We start from the raw sequence: 23,542 nt of genomic DNA, 5'->3' as shown, positions 1-23,542 counted from the left end.
ATTAGTGTGTTCCTCACATGTTACAATAAGGAACACTGGCACTGTATCCTAGAGATGAAATCTAACTTGGTTATGCTGAGCCATCCCATTCATTAACTCTTCTGTGCTGTTCTCTGAGGTGCAGTCTGGGAAAAAAACAAGAGTAACTTGCCTATCCATCAACAGTAGTAATTAGTTTTCAGAGAATTTGACTTACAACCCCTCCCTTTTTTTAAAAAAAAAGATCTTATACTTCACGATACTATTTTTACTTGAATCAGAGGTAGATGAAACTGTCTTTTTTATACAATATCCCATTTTGTTGATGGATTTGGTAGACATGGACATCATAAATCCTAAGTATGTTCTGGTAGCATTTGTTGCTACTCAAAATTATGAAATAACTCCCCATCATCAAATTTGAGAATTACATGAATTTCCTTAAGCTTTTTAGAATATGTTAAGTTTCAAAGAATTAGTGTAGCTACAAACGTGCAAAAAAGACAGATGAAGAGACTAAGAACAGAGTGAGCCACCACTTGGCAACAGAGCCGCAAGGTGAAGTTTCTTGATGAATTCATGACTGATATACCCATAAATTTGGAGATTCTACAGCACATGCCTCAAGAAAAGAAATCCTCTATTATTATGGGACTGGTTGGTCGAGATTTTTAAGATGGAACTAGCCTGAATATTCATGCCTAGATGCATGAATTCAACCATTTTTTTCCTGGTAGAGTATCCGAGTAAGTCAGCAATTGCTCCAGTGATTAGGGAGTGTGCTGGAACCAGCAAGTTTGATACATAAGCAGCACAAATGTTGTTGATGGGTGTGTTACCAGTTCAAGCTAGAAGGCAGTGAATCACAGTGCATAAATGAGGTAGAGGTTAATATGAAGATTGGAGATTTCAAGTAGACTTGAATTGTGCAGATGAGGCAGTAGAAGTGTTGAATTTTTCATTAATTTCCCCTTCATGTTCCACTTGGCCTTTTCTAGGTGGCATCCCCCTGATTCTCCTATAGCACTTCCCAGTTTTGATGGGGGACAGAGGGAAGGAGGAAAATCCACATAAATTACAAGACCAATTTAGTCTCTCAACATAATGGAAGGGGTCTGAGTTTAAAAAGCCTGTTTGAAGGAGGAAATTAATATCTGTGGAGAATGCAGGCCTTAAGCATTAATTTTGATGTAAGCCTTCCACGTGAAATTTTATACTGTACTTGCACATAAAAACAGCTTTGAGAAGTGAACCTTGCATATGTATTGTCATTCTATTTCCAAACTAGACAGCCAACAGCCAGGCTTATTCAAATTCAAAAAAATACTTTATAAGTGTTTAAATTGGGCATTTTTAAGTCCTTCAGCTAGATGAAGACAAAGTGGTTTACACACACCAAAAATTTCCGGAGAGTGTTTGAAATACATGCCCTATATAAAGGATATTAACAGTGTCTGTATGGAAGTCTTAGAAGTGACAGTAAGACAAAGTTCATGCCATTGCATGGTTCCCAAAGTCAGGAGCATTCTCTTTTCCAGCTCTCAGAATGTTCCTGACAACTTAAATCTACAGATTAAAACATATCAACTAGGGATAAAAGTGTTACTGGATCTCATTTTCCCACATTAGATTGTTGTTCGTTCCATATTAGGAAATAGTATGCCAAGAAACCCCCAAGAACTCTATTTTAGGAGCAGCTCATCTCTGCTTTGCTTTTCCACGAGCGAGTGTGAATGTGCTCCCCGCCCCAAAATTATGCAGTTTCCTACTCTTGGGTAAACCTCAAGGGTCAGGTACACCCACACAGTAACAGATGAAACACCACGAGAAAACCACCTTCCTGATCGTGCTGCCTCCCTTGTCAGGCAAGTCTTACCCAGCCGAACACGGTGCATAAATTACCATCACACAGACCCAGAACTTCTCTGCCAGCTCAGTTTCTCATCGTTTCCACCTGACAGTGTCAGAAAGATGGCATTTACTTTGCTCTCCAGGGTTTCAGAATTATATCTGGGGAGAAACGCAGTAGGTCAGTCTCTCCAGCCACTGCAAGCCGTGCGTTAAACAGTGTTTAATGGCCATTTTAGTGAAGTCACTTTCAGAATCGCAAACCGAACTTGAACATTTCAGGAATCACAGCCACACTCTCACTTTCTACTAGACCTATTTCTTTATTTCTTAACCAGGACTTCTGAAGTCTCTGACTGTTACTCAATTAAAGGCTGAGTAGAATACAGCAGCGTGCACAAAACACAAAAGGACATGCACCAACCATGGCATAAAGATTCTGCTTGCATTGCAGGAGGACAAGGACCAACTCAGCTCGATACTCACTCAATTACTAGAGGGGCTGTAGAGCCTTGCACGCCACAACCCAGTTACATGACAGAACAACTCATGCTCTGCTGCTGCAAAGTCAGCCCACCACAAAGGCTGCCTTCCCTGAAGAGGTCAAGCTGGATGCATTTACATTTTGGGTCTGATTTCAGCCATGACTCCGAAACCCTGGGGAATGAACATGAGCTTTCCCTCCTGCTCTTCCACACGCACAGCTTTGAGAGCACCAGCCCCGAGCACACAAGTCTTCCCTCAGGGTTCATCCCCAAACGGCACCTAAAGACAGACACGCACACCGAAGGTCACAACGGTTTTGCATGGCTTTAATGTTCTACAAAATCAATTTTAAATCATTATTAAGACCAAATGAACAAAACTGAAGTTGTGCTTCTGGGCATTCTGCACTTACTGAATTCCAGCACCAGTGTAAAACATGAAAGGCTCCTGTTGTGCACATACCCACACTTGCAGATTATGGATGGATAGTGTTCAGTTTAAAGCCTAACATCCCTGGGCAGGGATTATTTTAGTTGACAAACATCTGAAGATTAATAGGAAAACACCAGTGTTTCTACATATCTGTCTTACTATTGGTTGTCTAAAAACAACTCCACTGACTGCAATATCAGCTTTACTATTAATGTTTATTCAAATATACTCCAGTCTTTCAACCTTACAACTACCAATAGCTAGAAAACTTCTAAAACCACAGTACCAGTACACCTGTTTATGTTTGCCTACTTGTAACCAGAGACCTTCCCCCACTGTGTTCCGAAAATCACAACCAGCCAGCATGGGGCTTATAATCCCAGAAACAGAAATTTAAATTAAAATAATGAACATCAAGGATACATAGATGTGTCAAATCAGCTGGGAGTCAGACAAGGATCCTGAATCATTCACATGGCACTAAGTACTTCCATTCCTGACTCAAGCTATAAAATTAAATCTTTCTAGAAACCCAACTGCCACTGTTTTATTGGCAAAATAGGTGTGTGCAGTTCTTTCAAGTGCTTTGAAAGACTACTGGCACCAGAAATTGTAAAACACAGTGACATGCACGTGGTATTCAAAGCCAGAATCCTAAACCCAGCTTTTAAACCAATTTCTCAAACAGCAGGCAGCTGGATGCAGGCCAGCAGTTTCTGCCCATGTGAAGTCCAGCTGATCTCAACAAAACCCTAGAAGCTGGTAAGCAGCTCTCCAAGGGGATGGGCAGAACAACGGTGTGAAATGGAAACAATAATCACCTGCATTCAAGCTGCACTGTGGCATTTGTTTCTACAACAGTAATATTTTACATGTAGAAACATCTACTCTCTAAGCCTTGGTTTCCATGCAGTCCACCGTGCTTTCTCCAGAGCACAGGATTATTTTCAAACTCTTCCCTGACTCTCCCCACGCTGTGTGGCCACGGGGCTGAGCCTGCACAGCTGTCTGTGTGGCCACGCTGTGAGCTGTGAACAGACCAGGAAGGGAACTTGGAAACAGCCCCCCAGTCCAATCCTGCAACCAGATCTGCTCACAGGAGTTCCTGCCCTTAGGGGGTTTCAATAGGATCTAACATGTCCACATACTTAAATGCATATGAGGCCCCCCAAGCAATTCCCACTTTTCCTCAGAGTTGCTCAGCAACAAAGCATCTAATGAAGTTTAAGAAGTCCAACAGAAATCCTACAAAAATGTATTCTATAGGGTCACATGATAAATGGCATTTACTACTCCATTTTTAACACTGTTACCTTTCTGTGCATATGCAAAACCCAATATATTCTATGTTACCTCTATCCAGAAGTCCCCACACAAGATACATGTAATTTACACTGGCCATTCAACTTCAGCTGCTTTGAAGCTAAAAATTAGTAGATCGAGATTTTAAAGTTTTTCTCTTTTTTAAAAACCAAGTCTGGAAATTCTAATGATCAAATATTAAGCCTGGTGCTTATTTAGTCAACTGCCCTGATTTCATAAGGAATAGATTCTGCAGCGCTCTCTTTTGTATACAGAGTTTCTGTAGCTCTCAGAGTCAAAACCATTTGGGGTTTTATAAGCACATGTCAAAACTTTGTCCAAAGGGGCAAAACCTGTCAACTCAAACTAGTGGTTTAAGTCTCCAATATCCTGATTACTATGGCCTGTGTGCAGTTCTAAGATCAGAATAACACACGCACTCATTTGCAGCGATTTATGCTCTACACCATGAAGAAGTTACATGTGTTCTAATACTCCAAGCATAACTGATATAAAATGTGTAATCTTATTTTGCACTGTGCTAAACCCTTGACTGTAACAATACCTCACAGCAGAAAGTCTCATGGGCTAATACAGAATGTGACTTTTTTTTTTTAAAGTGTCTTTTAAACATATTATCTTTAAAAAAAGCCCTACAGAAATCCTCTCTGTAATGCAATCCAGATTTTAAAAACTGTTTCTGACCTTACTGTATCAATGTATTTTTCCATTCTACTTCACTGTTTCTCATAAGTCTTTTCCAACCTAAACCAACCTTAACTTCTCTCCTTCCTCATACTTGTCTGCTGTTTTGTTTCCTATTAGTACTAGACACTACAGAATTTCATAGATCAGCTAACAAAAACCAGGTAATACTTCAAATTTTCCCCCCTTATGTCATTAACCTCTATCAAGATCACTAAAATTCAGATGGTTTTATAAAGATGTTCAATGACACATAATAGCAATGTATCTCACTGGCTTCAATTATTCTTATTTATGATTCTGTTATCAACCTTATCCCTGAACTCTCTGTCATCCTCAAGTTCCTCACTCTTCTCCAAGTCTCAAGTTATGCAAGACCATTACCTCAAATACAAGTTGTTTCCATTTTCTAGAACTTTATCATAAAGTAGGAAGGAATTACTGGTAACAAAAACCAATCAGCCCACTGCCCGGTGTTTGTTACTGTCTCTCCCTGCTGCAAGTTTGTTCTGTGCAGACACTGCAGACCCTCCCATTCCCACCAACTACACCTTTACATTTTCCACAGGCAAACTGATCTAATCCAACAAGTCTCTGAAGGGATATACATCCCTTCTTCTTGGGGGGAGAAGGGGAGTAAGGTTTTCCTGATTCATCCTCCGAAGATCAAACTGCATATCAACATGCACCATCACTTTACAAGACAGTTGAGGTTTGTGTGTTCATGAGGCACGGTGCCAACATGAAAAATTACCTCTAAGGACAGCTACTTATAAAAAAACAGTGTCATCAGCTAACATGACACAACATAAAAACAAAACAACCCAAAGTTGACATGGTTCTCATGAAATAAGAGACCAAAATGCCAGATCTGAAAATGCCGTTGAAAATACAAATGATTCCAAAGTCAACTGCCCCCCTTCCAGAACCACAGGCCACATCTGCAGGGGATGCTGCTCTAGACCATACAACAAAGTAAAGATTATCCCAATTTAATACAGCTGAGCAATACTCAGCTGCAATTTTGACAGACAAAGGAATTTAAAAAAAATAAGTCTAAAGAGTGCATATGCAGCCAGAAAGCTTTTTCTTCTCTCCAGTGTTTAACAGTATATTTTCATTCAACAAACACGTTACCTGGATCAACAGAAGGGAGAAACAGCCAAGGTTCCAATGCCATGTGCACTAAATGACTTGGAAAAAAAATTGCTACATATTTCAGTAATTATTTCTATTACTCCAAAGTAATAACATTTACTTTAATCAGACACCTTTTAAGTTACCATGACAAATCCTATACAGCCTAATTGAAAAACATACTTTAAGAACAAAAGGTCAAGATAATCACCTTGTACAGTTTTCTTTCTGCACACACATTAATACATTCTTCCAAAATACCAGTATTCATAAAATTATTCTCCTCATTGCAAGAGCTTTAAGGTGACATCTGCTAAGTCACCCACACTTTGGAGATTACTAACAGTTCTAGACTTTGGACATATTTCTTTTAATACATCAGCCTCTCTCTAGTTCATACCTGTTTCACAGAATGTCTAAGTAATAAAGCAGATTAAGTCAATTTAGTCAATACTCATATAACAATAAACACTCAAGCTTTAAAGTATAAACTGTTATTTATCAGCTTTCAAAATTATAGCTGTTATCACTTCTGCCCCAAATTGTATTTTGGGATGTAATTTAGCTAACACCAAGACTGAAACATGTGGAAAGTGCCATTTAAGTCATTGATATTATTATACCTACGTAATTATTTACCTTTCATATTAATCATTATGTGTGAATACAGCAATTTAAAGGGATAAGATCTAGTTCTTAGTCTTCCACATTAGTTCTGAAAACATTAAAATACTGTTAAATTGTGAATAAAGAAAACTAATTTCAGCACACAGAGAGGACTAGACACTGCTTTGGCAATTGTTTGGACCCAAAAATCAACAGGAAATTCAACTAACAGCTGAAGGGAAGTCAATAAAACACATTAAGCACAGTCAGGAAGGAACCTTTCAAACATCATTAAATTTCTAACCTGTCCTAACCAAGCTACTTTCCATGCTTGAACTTCCTTCCTAAAATGAAGTTTTCTAGATGAACATTTAGAACAAATAAGTAACACAGAGATGTAGAAGAGAAAAATACAAAGCAGTTACTGTATTTCTGCACATATAAAAACCACATCCAGTAATACAAGCTACTGATATAGACAAAACAATTGCACAAATGAGTGTTTACAAGTTCCCTCCTGGGTTTGAAATACCTCAGCAGGAATTAAATCATGATTTAACATGTCCTAACAATTGAATAAATTAGAAAAATATTGTAACCTCAGGGAACATTAATTTCTCAATTTGCCAATTACTGTCTTTCTGTCAGGGAAAAAGCAGTAGAACCTTTTTCTCTGTCAAGTCTCCTTTAAAACCACCGCTCTTCTATAAGACAGAGATATAGAAGTGTCTCTCATTAGTGCAATCACAAGCACAATGCTTCCCCAAAAAGGGATATTCCAAGCTTATTAGATGGACAGCATCTTAGGAAAATACACATGAAGAGCAAGACAATACACAGCAACATGGTGTGGGGTGTGTTCACCACATCAACCCTTCAGTTTGCATCAGTTTGGGTTTTTTTTTTAAGCAGCTCAAAGAAGAGCTCTCAAAGAAATATGAAGACAATGACACAGCTATGCATGTGCTGTGGGCAGCCTCCTTCAACCACACAGGAGAGAAAGGAGAGAAAACAATACAGGGCTCATTATTAAATCCACTGAGTTATTCTGTGTCAGCTTGGGATTTCTGAATGCAAAACACAGAATTACAGCCACTACAAAAGACACAATGCAGGGTATTCCATTAAACAGCACTTAAAACATCCAGCTTGTCTAACATCTGTTATCCCTTGATATAAGATATCTGTATGTCACAATGCAACTGGTGCATTTGTCCAAGAAAAAGACAAGGACCATCCATGTACCCACCGGTGTCTGGGCAGTATCTGGTCAAGTTACTGCATCATCTTTAACTAACAAGACAGGAACCCTGGGAACAAACGGATATTCTGGGTCAAGCAGTTCAAATCCCGAGGTACTGTGGAAAACTACATCAAATCCCCTCCTCCTCCCCTTATATAAGCTAACCAGCTCCATCTTAAAGAGAGCCTTATTCCACTACTCCTAAGGGAAGGCTGCTGCAGACTTCTTTGCCTCCGTTGCTTAGGAACCATCTTTTCTAATTTCCAGATTAGGTTTATTCTTGGATAGTTTATACCCATTTGTTCTTGTATCTCAAGCATAAAAAGCTCTTTTTACCCTCCTGTGTTGTTTCACTTCTTTTTATGAAGAGCAACCTCCTCCATACTTGGTTTCCCCAGATCAAACAAGACACTCTCTGAGTTCCAGGAATCAGTCCCTGGACCTCTTTCAGTCCAAATGTCCTTTTTACTTGATGGTGGGCGATAGGAATTAGATGCAATATTTCAGATAAGCTTTCACAAGTACCAGAAAAAGTCAATACCACTTTGTTTCTTTGAAGAGAAATATCAGCAGGGCAACAACAGCATACTGGTTATCCTAATCCTGTTCTCAGTTGCTAACTTTGATAGAGGTTTGTCAACCTTAAGTGATATAAACCTTTTAACGCTATTTAATACAACTTCTTTTTCTATTGTTCATGTCTTAAGGTCTCAACTTTGTTCTGTGCAAAACCTTCTTTTATGATTCTTGACATCTGATGAGAAAACATGAGATTGGTACAAGACATAAGAATGGATCAGTAATTTCAATGAAAATACTAAATCTTGGAACTGATCCTCGATAAATTCCACTGCTTACATAGTTCCAATCTATCATCTTCTGGACATCCACTTCTATCCATACTTGACACATCCTGTCACCATTTAAAATCAATTTTCATCACTCCATGGTTCACATTATATATTCACATTGCACATTATATGACTTCTAAGTTAAAAGAGGTCAGCTCTAACCATGTATCCTCTCCAGGAAGATCAGGGATCTTATGAAAGAGAGGTGTTGGATTTCTCCAAAAAATCTTCCTCTGTTAAAAGCTGTATCACCCTTTCCATGTTACCTCCAGCCAGAACAGCTTCTCTTTCTCCATTAAACAAAAAGTTGTACACTGAGGTCACACTAACCATGCAATAACTACCCCAAATCACTTTTTCCTCCTAACACTGTGACCTACCATCACTGTTTGCCAACCATCCAATACCCTTCTGCATTGACATAATTGAGCCTCTAATTACACAGATTACCTGCTTCAAAATTCCAGAGTAAACATTATATATTCCCACTGATCTGCACCCTGTAAGTCCGACTTTATCTTTATGGAAATCATTTTTATAACCTCACTACAGTCCGACCTATTTGCCAGTGTGGGTGTGTTCAAAGCTATCTTCAACGAAAATTAAGGCAAACTTCTCATGTAGTCTTTCACAAGTATCTAAATTATTTTTAGTCTTTTTCATTGTCCCCGTGCTTCCTGACAAGACAGGTGAACAGTCTCTTTCAGGTTTTCTGCTTACTCTTGATGTTCCTCTTCAATTTGTTAGTAACCCTGTTAGATCTTGCAGCTTCATTTTTTTTGTATGTGCAAAAAAAATAAAAATCAAAGTTTAGTGAGAGCATAAATATTTTATACAGTTGCCAGAATTACCCGCATTTGTTGCTGTATCAGAAGTTCAGCCATGCCAAAAGCAGCTGAAAGCACCTCATCAGGTAAGCCCTGAACGCTGCTCTAAAACTGGAACTGCAAGAACACTTGGATGCTAATCTGTATTATGGGCTTTGCAGTTTGAATGTTCACTTCTGTAATTACCATTATGAACAGCTTTTTGTGACACTCAGATACATTTGGTCTTTTTTTGCTTTAATTGGGCCCTTTTTTGCTTGTTTTTCCCCTAACTGATGCATGCCTGAAACATGAATAAAAGATTAATGCCAGAGCTAGAAAAAGAGAAGGCAAGGTAAAGCCGCTTAATTTCAGCTTCACCTCAGATGATGGATCCAAATGAAAAAAAAGCAACCTGCATCATCAGTATTTTGGCTTGAGAACACACTGCACAGCTATTACAAAACTTACTTGAAGGTAAAAAAAAGCCTGCAGAAGTAAGGTTCAAATTTAGGATTACTATAGCAACAGAGAAGAGGGAGGGGAAAATAACCAGATTACTCTGTCAGATCATCAAATCTTGAAAGAATAAATTTAGAGTTGCAGTCAAATTAACTGAATTTATCCTATTCATTAATGATTAATACATCAAATAAAGGACTAAATTAAACAAGCAAAATCTAGTACAAGAAGCAAAGTAGCAAAAGCAAAATTTTGGATTGAATTACCTCACCTTTTCCTTCTACCATTAAATATCTGCTATCACAACAGGTCTCCCTACCAATAACTGATAACAATATTTTTAGGAAGGTGTCTAGTCCTGATTAAAGGTCTGCAAAGAAAAAAAGCATTTGAAATCTGCCTCATTAAGTGAGTCAAGTAACTACACTACTGAAAATGTGCAATACTGTGCCCTCATTTGACTCGAGAGTGTAATGAATTTCTGAAAATATAGTTGGTACAGAACTAACATATTTCAACAACATATGTGAGCAGAGGAATGACTTTATGCCCTGAAAACCAGGGAATGAAGAAATTAAGCTCAAGCTCTTTAAAAAGGTGACATTGTGAAAAAAACAAACGTAGGATATCCTAAGTTACTAATTACTCGTGTATTTTTTCACTATGCAATCTTAAACATTTTTTGTATTTTGGGTTGCTTACATACAAATGGACACATACATTACTGACCAAAAAAAGCAAGAAAAATAGCAGTCAGTCTTTTGGGAGACCAGCTATCTCAATACTTTAGCACACTCTCATTAGATAGGATCCTAAACCCACTGAACACGCAGCTGAAGTGGCAAATGCAGCTACAAAGGTTTATTTTTGACACTGCAAGCTTTGCTTGAGGCATTGAGGGGTGTCTCCCCACTTTAGTTGTAAGTATTGACCCATAAAGACTCTAAGACTCAGGCAACTCTTCCACCAGCCAGAATGTTCAATTAATAAGGCTGCCCTCATAATTTGCAAGACCAGCTTTCCTGGCTGACATTCAGATTTTAACCATGCTTCCCAGCCTTCTGTTCACCACTTCTGGCTTTCCTTGACCAGCTGCCAAAATGCTCTTTATTTTCTGGTGGCTGGGCAGGCCAGAGGACAGTTTGAGAGACTATCTTCTTCCAAGTTGTGCAGCAAACTGTTCACTGTGTTCTCTGCTCTTGGCTCCTGCCCAAGTTTCTGCAGTAAGGGAAAAGCTGGAGGATACTGGAAGGACTATCATGCCACCACTGTGAAGAGGGGCCACAGTCATCTTCATTGGGGTTTCCTTGGCCTTAAACCAACATCTCCATTAACAGACTGGAATTGAGTCAAAGTGTCCCAGATCAAGAATAAAGACTATGGCAGACCTAGAAGTGGACATCCCACCTGTAAAAATCCTTACCCTGTGCTGCGATCAAGAACACTCCCTCCAGGACAGGGGTAAGAAGCTCAGTGTAAGATGGTCCACATAATTCAACAGCCTTAAAATCAGTGCAAGTTCTAAAGAAGATTAAAGGCAAAGTGGGAAAATCACCCAGTTGTTCAGTTTCAAACAGCAGCGATCAAAGAGAACAACAGGAGTTGGACTCTCTGAGTCCAAGGCTTGGGAACCTACCTACCAACTTTCCTTGACATATGAGAGACATGAGAGCTTTCCTTTAGATAAAGGATGGAAATCTCCTCTTCCTCTCCATCCAAACCATGTATTATTCTCTTGCTTTGGGAAAACTCTAAAGAATTGACTAACTTTTTACCAAAATCACTATATAAGCAAACAGGGAAAAAACCATTCATTTCATAGGGACAGCTGAGATCTAAGCAAACATCTAAGATCATTATTCATTTATTTTACATGCCTATTAATAGATCCAACACTGTAATACTGTACTGCAGTTGTTCTACATAACCAAATAAATGTTTACTGTATACTTCAAGCCACCAACACTTCATGAAAAAACAATTCACAAAAACAAACACCACGTTATCCTGAATTCACCTATAAAAGACATAGAACTATTCTGGAGTGCCTCTAAGTTATCAGTTATAGCCAAAATTACTAGAATATCTTTGAAAACTCACCATCTAATAGATTTTACTCTAAGCCCAAGAGGGAGGGGGAAAAACAAACAAGCAAGCAAACAAACAAACCAAGCCCCCCATCACCCCTTGCTATGTGCACTGGTAGACTTAAAAATTACATCCACAGTAAGGAAAGAAAATATACTTTGGATTTAAAATAAAATCTTGTGCTTTACACTGAATCTATTATTCAAATCCTATGGAAACTTGAAGTGACATTAAAGAGTAAAGCAACACATGAGCTGTGTAGAATTTTACCTGAAAACCACAGGAAGTTTTCCAGTAACTGAAAGCAACTAAAGGAAGACGACAGAAGTAATGAAACATCATCTCCTATCAACTGAAGTCTCCTTGCTTCACTATTTATCCTTTTTATCCCAAGTTCTGATGTTCCCCCAGATACCCTGCATGAGTCCATCCTGGCTCCTCCCTCCATCTGGGCCCTGGCCCACCCAGATCAGCCCTGCAAGAGGTAGAATGTGCTTGGACTGGCCCAGAGCTCCTCATGTACTGACAGGCTGGAAGTGCATGGCACCTCCACAGCCACCTGCTCCTGCTTCCCAAAACAAACCAGGAGCCATTTTCTGCTCTTAGTGAGGGTATGAGTTTGGCCATCACATTAGTAGTTCATTACTGGTAGAAACCTTTCATGGTGGAAGTCACCATTTTCCTGGCAAATGTAGCTGAATGTAGCTGCCAGGTTCAGAAGGTGAAGTGAAAAGGGAAATAAAGTCCCTTCAACTCTGGAATACTTTAAGCTGTGCTCATTCAAGATCAGTTTGCAAAGCTTTGTTAGACAAGATTTTTTGGAGAAAAAAACCCAGTATACTGGATCTCTCAGTTAATGCACAACAGCAGCAATATCTTCTTTCAGTGAATTTGTGATGGAATGGGCGTTTCACAAGCATATAAACTGTACAGATTTCCATCAATATTTTGCAGTGACAATACCCAAAGAAATGGCTTTATCTGTTAAAACACCAAACTCACAGCACGCTTTATCCTTCACCTCCACAGCCACAGGGCAGCAACAGTAACTTGATGCTCATGTGTATGTAACACACACACAAAAAAATCCCCAAACAACAAAATCAAAACAAACAGCCAACAAAAACAACCCACAGAAGGCAGCCTTCATGGGTCAAGGTTTTCCCCAACACTTTCTGGTTTAATCTGGTGTTAGCTACAACAGAGCTGAAATAGAGTATCAGATCTCTCGAGATTCAAGATCTAAAACAAGATAAAAATGAAAACCATAAGAAGCACCACAACAAAAATTTGAAATGTGTAGGTACAACACAAAACCAAACCCCAAATAAACTAAGTTTCTACTGCTCCAAGTCATATTACAGTTTTTAGTCCAAAGTTGCTTTTACATGTTTACTGATTACAAGAACTTAGAAGATCTTAGGTATAGTAATTTGATTTCCCCTTAATCTTTGGTGCATAACCATATCACAACATTCATCTACTCATTTCATGTGAAAGTATCAAAGATACCATAAAGTGTTACTGATTAACTGCATTTACTACTCTCTGTTTCCATGACCCCTCTACAGCAATTCAGTTACATAGATGAAAGAAAAATAAAACCTCCAAACTCTGAAATATTTTACTCCTTATTTTTTCAGATTTCATGAGTCAAGATCTGAAAATCATACATAACATACAGTACAAAAATCACTAATTTTAAAAAGACAAAGTCCAATAAATCAGTCAATTAAAAATGCAAAGGAATGTTTAATTAGTCTGAAGAGCACAGGAACTTCAAATCCCAGTTTAAAAGAGTAGCCCTTGACATCGGAGTTTTAAAACTGAATTCACATTTGCTTTCATGTATGCTAATTTTTAATTAATCTGCCAGGAAAACCACTCAAATTAGTGACAGTGAAAAACTCCTCTGATGTCCCTCTCGCTGGCACAACTGATCTGAGGCTGGAAGGTCCATCTTTCACTGGGTAACAACTGCATCCAGCAGGGCAGGCAGGGATCATTTCTCAGAATGCAATCCAATAAGCAAGGTCAAAGGAGGGAGTCGGGAAGGTGCTGAAGAAGTTGTTGCTCCTGTTTGGCTGCACCTTCAAGGACAATGTTTGCGGTTTCTCAGAGGGGTCACAGGGTCAGTCCAGCAGCCCCAGCAATCACAGTGCTGGTCAGCAGCCCCACGGGCAGGGGTTATTCAAAGCAATTTCTACCCTGAAACTTAATTTGCCCTGAAGTAAAGAACAGTCAGACTTCAAAATTTCCCAAAGCAGCAGCAATACTTCAACTTTATTCAAGATCAGGACCATTGGTTAGAATGTTAGAACAGAGCCCTCAAGGCAAATGACATCATCTCAGCTTATTTATCATCTCAGCTTGTACCTGATCTGAAAAGCAGTAGTTCTAAAACGGGCATTTCCTGGAGCCTCTTCCCTTGCAACTACCAACCACCAAAATTTCTGAACTGACAAGACTACAGTAAAAAACATCCTCTGAGTGGTGAGGAAAGAAATCAATTATTTGCTTCAATTTGACTAAAGATTATCAAGACTGCTTTCAATAAACAGCAGATGCTTACTGAGATGGCAACAGATGTTAACTTACATTATTACAGAACCCTGTTATTGTACACACAATACTTTAAAGGGATCGAGAAAGTAACCATAGGAAAGCATAATTTTAAAGTAAAAACTATCATAGATCAATATGTCTGTGAAAATGGTGCTTCTTAAGCAATACTACCTCTGATGAAAAGAAGCTTTCCTCAGGAAATAAACTGGTTTACATATTTCACATTTTACACCTTTCTCTACTAACAGGTTTACACAGCTACTGCCCCCAGCCCTACCAAAAACAGTATTTTTGAAGAAAAATGCTGAATAAGTAGCAAGACTAGGTAACATTTTCCCATTCCCCTGAGAAGGCTGATTAAACTATATGAATGGAAACTGTCAAACTCAGGTAATCTAGGAACTTCTACTATTTTTAAAATATACCTACTTTTGAACCTGTTACTTTAGAAGATGTATAATTTAACAGAAGAGCTTTAGACAAGTTCCTCAGCAGATGACAAGTGACCTGCACAATGGAATAAACAGCGTAAACTTACACTTGCAACTCCTCACAATCACTTCTCAAACATAAAGCACACATCACTCTATAAATGCCTAAGAAATATTTAGTTACAGTCTGAATTACTAATACAGTAATATTTCAGAGATTGCGTTCCATCATGCAGCGTGGTCCGAGAGCAAGTTCAAATTTAGGAGCCACCCAAGTCAGAAGTTCAGCATGACTTCTCCTCCTGTCCCCACGCCTCAGGTGTCCCTGGTGCACAGCACAAGTCCCACTGATATTCTCTCCTTCACAGAAGCAGTGGGCAAGTCTTGTTACTATGCCTTTTCCCTCACAGCAGGACTGACTCATTTGCATAGCAACAGTTTGGGATTTATAAATTACTCACTATTCCCAACTGCTACAGTTCTTTAATAATTAAGAAAAGTATTTCTGCCAGTCAGAAAAGCAGTGGGTACAAGATTTACTGCCTGGCCTCCTCAGAAGGCACTTGTCCCATACAGGTTGGATGCACAGGAGCCATCAACACGCTAAGCAGCCTTCTCCTACTCTGAAACCTCCAGTTCTACTATTTCACTCTATTTATTAACAAAATTGGATACTTCAAAATTCAGTTTTCTCCTCCTATAGCAAGTCACAGAATGTTGGATGAGATTTGTTAAGGGCAGTTCATGCTGTGAAACTACCCCTCCAAAAGCAAGACCTGAATGAAGCAGATTCATCCCTCCTTCTGTCAGTCCCAGTGTTCAAATGCATTTTCTCTGTACAATCTCATTTAAATGATCCAATTCCATGCACGGATTCACAGAGTGGTTTGGGTTGAAAGGGGTCTTAAAGATCATTCAGTTCCACCCCCCTGCCACAGGCACCTTCCACTGGACCAGGTTATTCTGAGCCCCTTTCACACATCAATTTAACATCGATGGCGAATCGCAAAGAATGAGAACAGTTGAGTCATTTTCTGTTGGAGACACCTAAAAAGAGCTGTCACAGAAAAATACTGATGTAGTAAATGACCTTCTTCACTCTGCAGCATTAGTGAACCATTCTCTAATGAACTTACTGGCACAACACACCGGCAAAAATACTTGCTTCAGATGAAGAACAAAGATTCAGATTTCTCACACCATTTTATAACAGTCAGCCACGGAAAGAAAACATTCAATCAACACAACAGTTTTTGGCTAGAAAGCCCTATTCTCAGCACGGAACCTCATATGGAAAACAGATCTCCAGTAAAACTACAAGATACTTAAACATGCAAACACAGTCATGCACATATTATCATCTTGCGACAGTAAAGATGTGTAAACTTGCTGTTGCCTCTTCCTCAAAACCCTCCTAAGAAAACCCCCAAGCTTAAATTCTGTAACCGAGGCAAATTATATAGATCATTACGTTCACCTATGACTATTTTTAAAAGATGGAATCAAATCTGCTTACTGAATATAAAAAAAATACCAAAGCCACCTGCCCTAGAAGTTTATTCCATAGCTGCATTTCTTCCTCACTTATACAACTGCTCTTAAAAGAATATTTCCTAACTGAGATACAGAACTGTTACACCAAGATAATGAATTAACAAAAACAGAAGCCTGTTTTAGAAACAGCTTGTATTTCCTTATTTTTCAAGTAAATTATTTTGCTCTATTTAAAAGAAAAAAAAATAAAGAAAAAAAGAACAAATTTGTGGCAGCAAAGAACTGCCAAGAATTCCGGTGGCACATTCAGTCACGTTCCAAGAAGCAGAGCCGTAAACAGCCTGCGTGCATGGAGATACCTGTAGCTTTCAGCAAAGCGTTCAGGAATTATCCAGCTGTAGTTGCAGTTTGAGAATTCACAAGCTGAAGGTAGACATGTTTTGCAAAGCTCTGTATGAAGATGTAAGTCACGGTGCAAGAAAACAGCACGCCTCTGGTATATGATAATGTTATGACCTACAGCAACTTCCCAAAAAGCAGGGAATAAAACAAAACCAGCAATGAGGTTACACCACTGAGCTACGGCAGCATCTCATGAAAGATTTAAGTGCAGTGCTACTCCTAGCCCCCATCTCGGCACAGCTACGGGTATTTTTCCAGCTTGACTGGATTTTCCCCCTCCCTAATTGCTAGTTTTAACCAAAGCCAACATAGATTAAGAATCAACCCTAAAAGCAGCGCGGAGAGCGCGCCGTAATTACGTGCAGAAAGGCATGTGACATTCTGTATCAAGAGCAAACCCTGAAAACGCTAAAATGTAACACCCCTTCCAACAGAGGAGACAAAACAACTGCCCTCCTGCTGCCGGTGCTGGTGCCCCGCCAGCCCCCAACACCGCGCGTCCCCAATCCTCCCTCGCTCCCGTGCCCCCTGCGGGCGATGACTCGGGCGGTGCGATGCCCGCAGGCCGGGGAAGGGGCAGGCGGAGCCGGGGGGTCGGCGGGGGCAGCGCCGGCAGCCGCAGCAGCGCTCGGTGCGACGGAGATCCCGGCGCCCCGCGGCCGCGTCCTGCGGCGGCCGGAGCATCCCGGCGGGCTCGGGCTGGACACCGCGGCCCCCGAGGGAGGGCTGGCAGCGACCTGCGCGCCGCCGGCAGCTCAGCCCGCCCCGCACAGCCCCGCAGAGAGCCCGCACAGCCCCGCACAGCGCCGAGCCGCCCCCGCCGCCCCGCTGGCCCCGCACCGCCGCAGCCCCGCACCGCGGGCACCCTGCGCGCAGATGGTTTTTCCGAGCACACGCCGCCCCCCCCGCCGCTCTCCAGGCGGACGCAGCCCCCTCTGCGCTCCCCTCCGCGCCGAGCCGAGCCGAGCCGAGCCGAGCCAGCCGGTCCGGCGGCGGCGCCCCCGCCTTGACGACCCCTCCTGCGCTCCGCGCAGCCCCCGCCGCCCCCTCGCCCGCCGGCTGCGCCCCTCAGCCTCCCCCGCAGCGCCGCGGTGCTCACCCGAGGGCAGAGCAGAAGGGGCCGAAGCGAAGGGGCCGCGGCGGCCGCTCCCCTGTGCCGGTGTCGCCGTCCCTGCCCGTCCCCGCCTCCCGCCGCTCCCGCCGCCCCCTCAGGCACCGAGCGGCCCCCGCCCGACAGGGTGCGGCTCCCACAGCCCGCAAGCCCAACAACGGCGCCGCCCATTGGCGGGCGGCTGCACGCCCGGCGAGCAAGCGGCCCTGCCATTGGCGGACAGGCAGGAGGAGGGCGGGGTCGGTGCGGCCGCGCCGCCCCCGGCGGGTCCCGCGGCCCCGGCAGCGCCGGGGGCTCCCCGGGAAGGGCCGGGAAGAGCCTCGGGTGCGGGGCCAGGGGGCTCGTGTGGCGCTGCATCCCTGCGGAGAGGAGCGGCGCGTCACCTGCGGGGCTTATCGCCGAGCGGGCCGGGCGATAGGGGCGGGCAGGCACCGCTAATGGCCGGACGCGCTGCGATAAGGGCTCGTGGCCGTGTCCGATCCCGCCGGCTCGGACGAGGCCAGGGCGGGCCGGGAGTGCGGGGGTCGAGCTGGAGAACCGCCTCGGTGAGGGCCAGAGACACCTGTCAGACCCGAAGGTGTTTAATCGGCGGGATGTCCTGCGGGTGTTGAATTCCAGGCTGAGGAGAAGCCGTGCGCTCGGTTCAGGAAAAGCAGATACGTCGCGTAGCTGGTATACAGATATTAGATCTTTATCGATCACCTCCTTAGATCTTCTGAATCCTGAGATCTTTCTGAATCTTGTGTAGCTTTTATAACCCCGCAGTTTGTCGCAGTCACTGGAAGTAAAGCACCAACTGTAAACTTAACTTCTTCTGACATCTGTCGTCATTTTCTGTACATTTTTACTTTCATTTCTGTATCATTTTAAGACTGCTGCTTTACACTTCTTTTTGGACACTGTTGTATAGAATCCTGCCTGCCGAATGAAGAGTTGGGAACATGCTCTCAAAAACACTGAACTCTCCTCCTGTGCTGTCTGTAACTCCTACCCCCAAGTTATCCATAAGTAGGGAAGGGAAGCAGACTATAGCTAGCAGAACCTGATGGGTGCCTTCAGGAGACACCTCCTGTGGAATATGGGAGGAATCCAGCCTGCTCCAGCCACCTCCACCTCGGAAACACACTCCACTTACCTACTTCTCACTTTTGGGCAATTAATCTTCATCCGTTTACTGTTCAGAACGGGAGAAGAGCCACAGAGATATATGTAAACTTATCTGTGAATTCAGCCTCCAGAAATGATGTTTGGGTTGTCAGGTAATGACGCAGAATGATTGTGGCACATCTGACAAGAAGGCCCTGCTGGACATAGATCTGCCCAACCAAAACCATCCCACAGCAGGACACGTGCTTGTGTAATTACTGATGGTCAGCAAATTATGTCTGAACATCTTTTTGTAAGAACTGTTGCAGTAAGCCTAGAGGATTAAAGTCCCTTCACCTGCCTGTCCCCGTGTTCAACCCAGTGGATGTGTGTACACAGCAGCCAGCAGACTCTTGTCCTTGCTCTGGACCTGCAGGCTCCAGCCTCCTGCCTCAGGCAGTGTCTTCCCTTTGATTATCTGTCAAAATGTTCCTTCATCTTGGCACCTCTCTTCCTTTTCTTTCCTTTCCTCACCGTGGCATTTAACACATAAAGCTCTCTCTCGTCTGGAAAAGTAAATGGGAGAAAGAATCCACGTTAAAAGCAACTCAGAAAAAAAATACTGCTTTAAGCTGTTTTAAGCTGAACAGCTTTCCTCTCCAGCTCAGTGCACGGCTCCAAGACCAGCAGTGCCAGGAAGGATGGGATGTTGAGGACAGCAGCAGTGCCCAGGGGCTGGGGGAGGGCTGGGTCATTTCTTTCCCTGGCAGTGCTCTCTCAGTGTTTGTGTAACCGCTGGGTGCAGTGGCAAAGGCAGCTCGGGCTGATCAAAGGATGCCTTTTATCAGCTCCTGTTCACTCTCCTGCTGCAGGACAGTTCTGTTCCTTTACCCTTCTCGTGTCCTACTCCATGACCTGCCCAAGGGCACAGGTCCCCACTGCCCCCTCCCAGCCTTCCCCTGCCCCTCGTGTCACCTCCCGTAACTGTGAGGCCAGAGAAAATACTGTTTTACCTGGCGAATCTGAGGGAAAATCTGTGGGGTGAGGGAGGGGGCAAGGCCAGCTGCCTGCTGAATCAACCACCTCGCTCTGCAGGCCGAGACTGTGACAGCTGCTGCGTGATGGTGTTTATCTTCCCTGTTCACTTTTCGGCCTGACCCGGTTCCTGCCCTGCCCCTGCCCAGCTGCAGGGAGGGCAGTGCTGCTGCAAAGGTTGGGTTACATGGGCAGAAACACAAGGGACTGCACTAAAGCACTACACTGTGCTGCAGAAATAAGGCAAGACAATCTGAAAAAGCACTGCTGCATTATTTAAGACACGAAGAACTTGTCTTTGTTAACTCTTGCCAGCTGGGTTTGCAGCATTACAGCTACAACAAAAGGTACAGCGTGAACCACGCAGTAGTTTTCAGGCTGAAGTATTTTTGACTCAAGATCTTTGTGCTGCTGCTGAGGGCTCTGGGATAATGACCAAGGCAAGTCTGTAGCCAGTAGGCTTCCACTTGCCATGTGCACATCTGCACCTCTACTGGAGAATGGTTACTGGCCTTCAAAAGACAGAAAAATGCTGTGGTGGATGCTGAGGACAGCCAAATGTTCCCACGAGAGGTGTCAGAACGTGGTGCTGCTCAGGCAGTACAGATGTTCCTCTTGCTGACTCATCCACAGTCAGTTGTTCTCCTTAGCAGGCTTGAGCAGCAGCAGCAGCGCTGGACTCAACTTACATCAAACAGTCTCAAAGTGTCAGTGTGAACGTATTCATTTACAAATTACTGTACAGTTGTTTTTATGCAGCTGGCCTGTTTTCCTGGCATTAGCACTTCTTGGTGCTCCAATGCCTACAGCTGCCTGAGAGAAGCACAGCACTGGATTGATGTCACGCATCTGGCCCTAGGACATTTATCTTTTCCTGTGTGTGGGCTGCACTCACTCCACATAAGCAGTTCCAGGTCAGTTTTCTTACCTCTAACCCGTGAATGGTATCATCAAGGTAGATCTTCCTTGGCCTGCCAGAACTGTTCTGTCCTGACTGGGCAGGACTTGCTTCCCTACTGTCATCATTCATTGTCATCTCACACAGACCTTTTACTCCATTTCCCAGGCAAAGTTCTGGTTCCTCTAAATAAAACAATGCCAGTATGTGAACTCTCTGCTGCTTTTCCCATGGAGAGTCTTTGCATTGGAACTCCCTTGTGCCAGTAAAGTAAAAGCCAGTTCCAAGCCAGTCACACCAGAGCTGGAGCACTGGGAGGGTGTGCATGGACAAATACAAATTATCTGTACAAAATCCCCCAAGAGCAGCCCCAGGTGCCCTGTCTCTCACTGGCACACAGGACTCTGCTGGGGGTGGGACAAGGCAGCTTATGCACAGGCAGCATTACTACTGAAAGACTTGTGAGGGATTTGTCTTTGAAATTATTCAACTTAAATGCCTTTTTTTTAAAATGATGTAATGGGTTATCTTTGAACTGTGATTAACGGCAGTAATAATACCTCGTGGTTTATGTGCAGTATTACTGAAGTTGGTCAGTGTAGGTAAGGCTGTGTCTAAAGTGTATGAATTCATGCTCTTCACAGGAAACTGCTTTTTTGAATTTTACTGATTTCTGCAAGGATGGAGAGCTTTCCCAGTGGACTGAAAATCACATATAGAAACAAACTCTAAAGTACGTACGAGAAACATTCAATAGGACAACTACATGGAAGAAAAAAATGTATTCTGGTCTACTTTCACCTCCCTCCACAAGGAAACAAAAACACACTGGAGGTTGGTTTGAGCTGAAAAAATTAAAGATAACTGAAGCAGCAGGTGGGAGAAGGACAGAGCAGCTGGAACAGGCCCATACTAAATGTTGCCAGATTTTATCCAATCTGTTAAACTGAGAGGCCACTTTGGCTTTAAGTTTCAAAGATATTGACTCTATGTTCAGGAAGCAGAGAGAAATTTTTATATATGACTGAGATGAAATGTCAGTCGAGCTACATGGTTCAAGCTGGTTTGTGACAGTTCCAGTGAAACATAACCAAAGGTTCAATGATTGCTTCAGCCAAAGGAACTCCAGCAACCAGCATTCTTTGTGGAGGTTTGGGTTTGTTTTTCCAAAATGCTTTTCCGAATAAATCCAATTCTTTCAATTGCAACATCTATGCCTTCCTAAGGATCATCTGCCTTCTAGTTGTATGTTCTCTGCAAGTTGCTTCTCTATGAATTCCAGTGTGACCAGAGCTGCTGAAATTGTTTTTAGCTGCTCTCTGATGAACATCTTCATCCTTAGTAGCAGGAGAAGGAAAAATGTCACTAAAAGAAGTTAGAACTTTTGAACTAACTTTACAACTACAAGCAGACCCAAGAGAGTAAAACAAAGAAAGGAAAAAGGTACCAGGGCAAGTTCAGAGAAACGAGGAGGGCTGAAAAGCATAAGAAAAATATTTTAAGGTAGTTAATACTTTAGTTATTATTATATATAGGAGAAAATTAATTAATCTTGAGAGAACCTTTGTAATATTAGAAAATCAAGTTTTTAATTCCCCTAAGTCATATTTAATTTTAAAATGGCACATTTCCAGCAGCACTCCCATGGTCAGGGTGTGGCTGTCATTTCCTTGGAAAAAAACCCCAACCATGAACGTTAGCACAGTATAAATTAAAGCATAACATAATCAACGGAGCCTAAAACAAACAGCTCACAAGGCCACACCTGGCACATCTTTCCCTATTTGCCCTGTAATAAAACCCTTTACTAAGTTTCCACAGAACAGACTCACCTGTTTTCTGTGCTGCTGAGGTGGCCCTTTCACATCACTGGCTTTCCATACGGGCGCAAAGCTCCAGCCATGTAAATGGCTTTCCAGATCAGAATTCCAGGGCACATCAGCCCCCCAGCCCGAGAACCGACTGTGCCCAGATGGCACACGGAGGGCATTTGCACAACGTGCTTGTTAAAAGGCAGAGGAGGTGGTAACTCAAAGAAGGGTTAGGTGCTTTTCCCTCATTTCATAGATATATATTCCACATATATATGGATTTTATACATCCAGAGATCTAATCCTCTAAATGGTTGATATTACTGTCATTTCTGTGCAAACCAACTCCAGTGAATGTGTGTGAATGCAATGACATTAAAAACAATTCTTTGCTATCTCCAAGATTCCATGCCCATTAGGGCCACACCAGGAGGTTGGATTACCCACTTCCTGGGAACTAGATAGTGCAAGGAAGGAGGTACAAGTGTGGGAGAGTAATGACCATCCTGTAATTAAGATACAGGAATGGAAGCCCTGAAGGAATAGATTTGGAGCTGGCTGTGCTCCAAGGCTTGCTGCATACCTGAAGCCTACTGAGCTTGATCACTTCAGCCCATCCAGTATTAAAGTGAGCTCAAATGCTCTCTGCTCTAGAAGGTGGAGTAGTATTTGGTATTTTGGTACTTCAGGTATTTATAGTAAAAGAACTATAAGCTCTCCTATTTATGGGTCTGTAATCACGGGCATCTCAAACACTCCCACTG

At 42.5% G+C, this 23,542-nt stretch overlaps 1 protein-coding gene across 17 annotated transcripts in view; it reads right to left on the bottom strand.

The window, feature by feature from the left end:
- Positions 1–18,064, bottom strand: part of ADD1 (adducin 1) — a 63,718-nt gene extending 45,654 nt beyond the window's left edge. For 3 of the 17 annotated variants that reach the window (XM_050337977.1, XM_050337979.1, XM_050337990.1), the window contains exon 1: positions 16,795–17,236. The gene's annotated coding sequence lies outside the window, so the exon portion shown is untranslated. Of the gene's footprint in view, positions 1–16,794; positions 17,255–17,936 lie in introns of those variants that run through there. The other 14 variants (XM_050337973.1, XM_050337976.1, XM_050337983.1 and 11 more) reach the window with 12 other exon arrangements.
- Between the last annotated feature and the right edge of the window lie 5,478 nt (positions 18,065–23,542).

Source organism: Myiozetetes cayanensis, unplaced genomic scaffold, assembly GCF_022539395.1.
Source record: "Myiozetetes cayanensis isolate MyiCay16 unplaced genomic scaffold, myiCay2020 scf7, whole genome shotgun sequence".
Classification (NCBI taxonomy): domain Eukaryota; kingdom Metazoa; phylum Chordata; class Aves; order Passeriformes; family Tyrannidae; genus Myiozetetes; species Myiozetetes cayanensis.
Note: the sequence above shows the minus strand (reverse complement) of the source record. Positions and strands in the feature narration are given on the sequence as shown.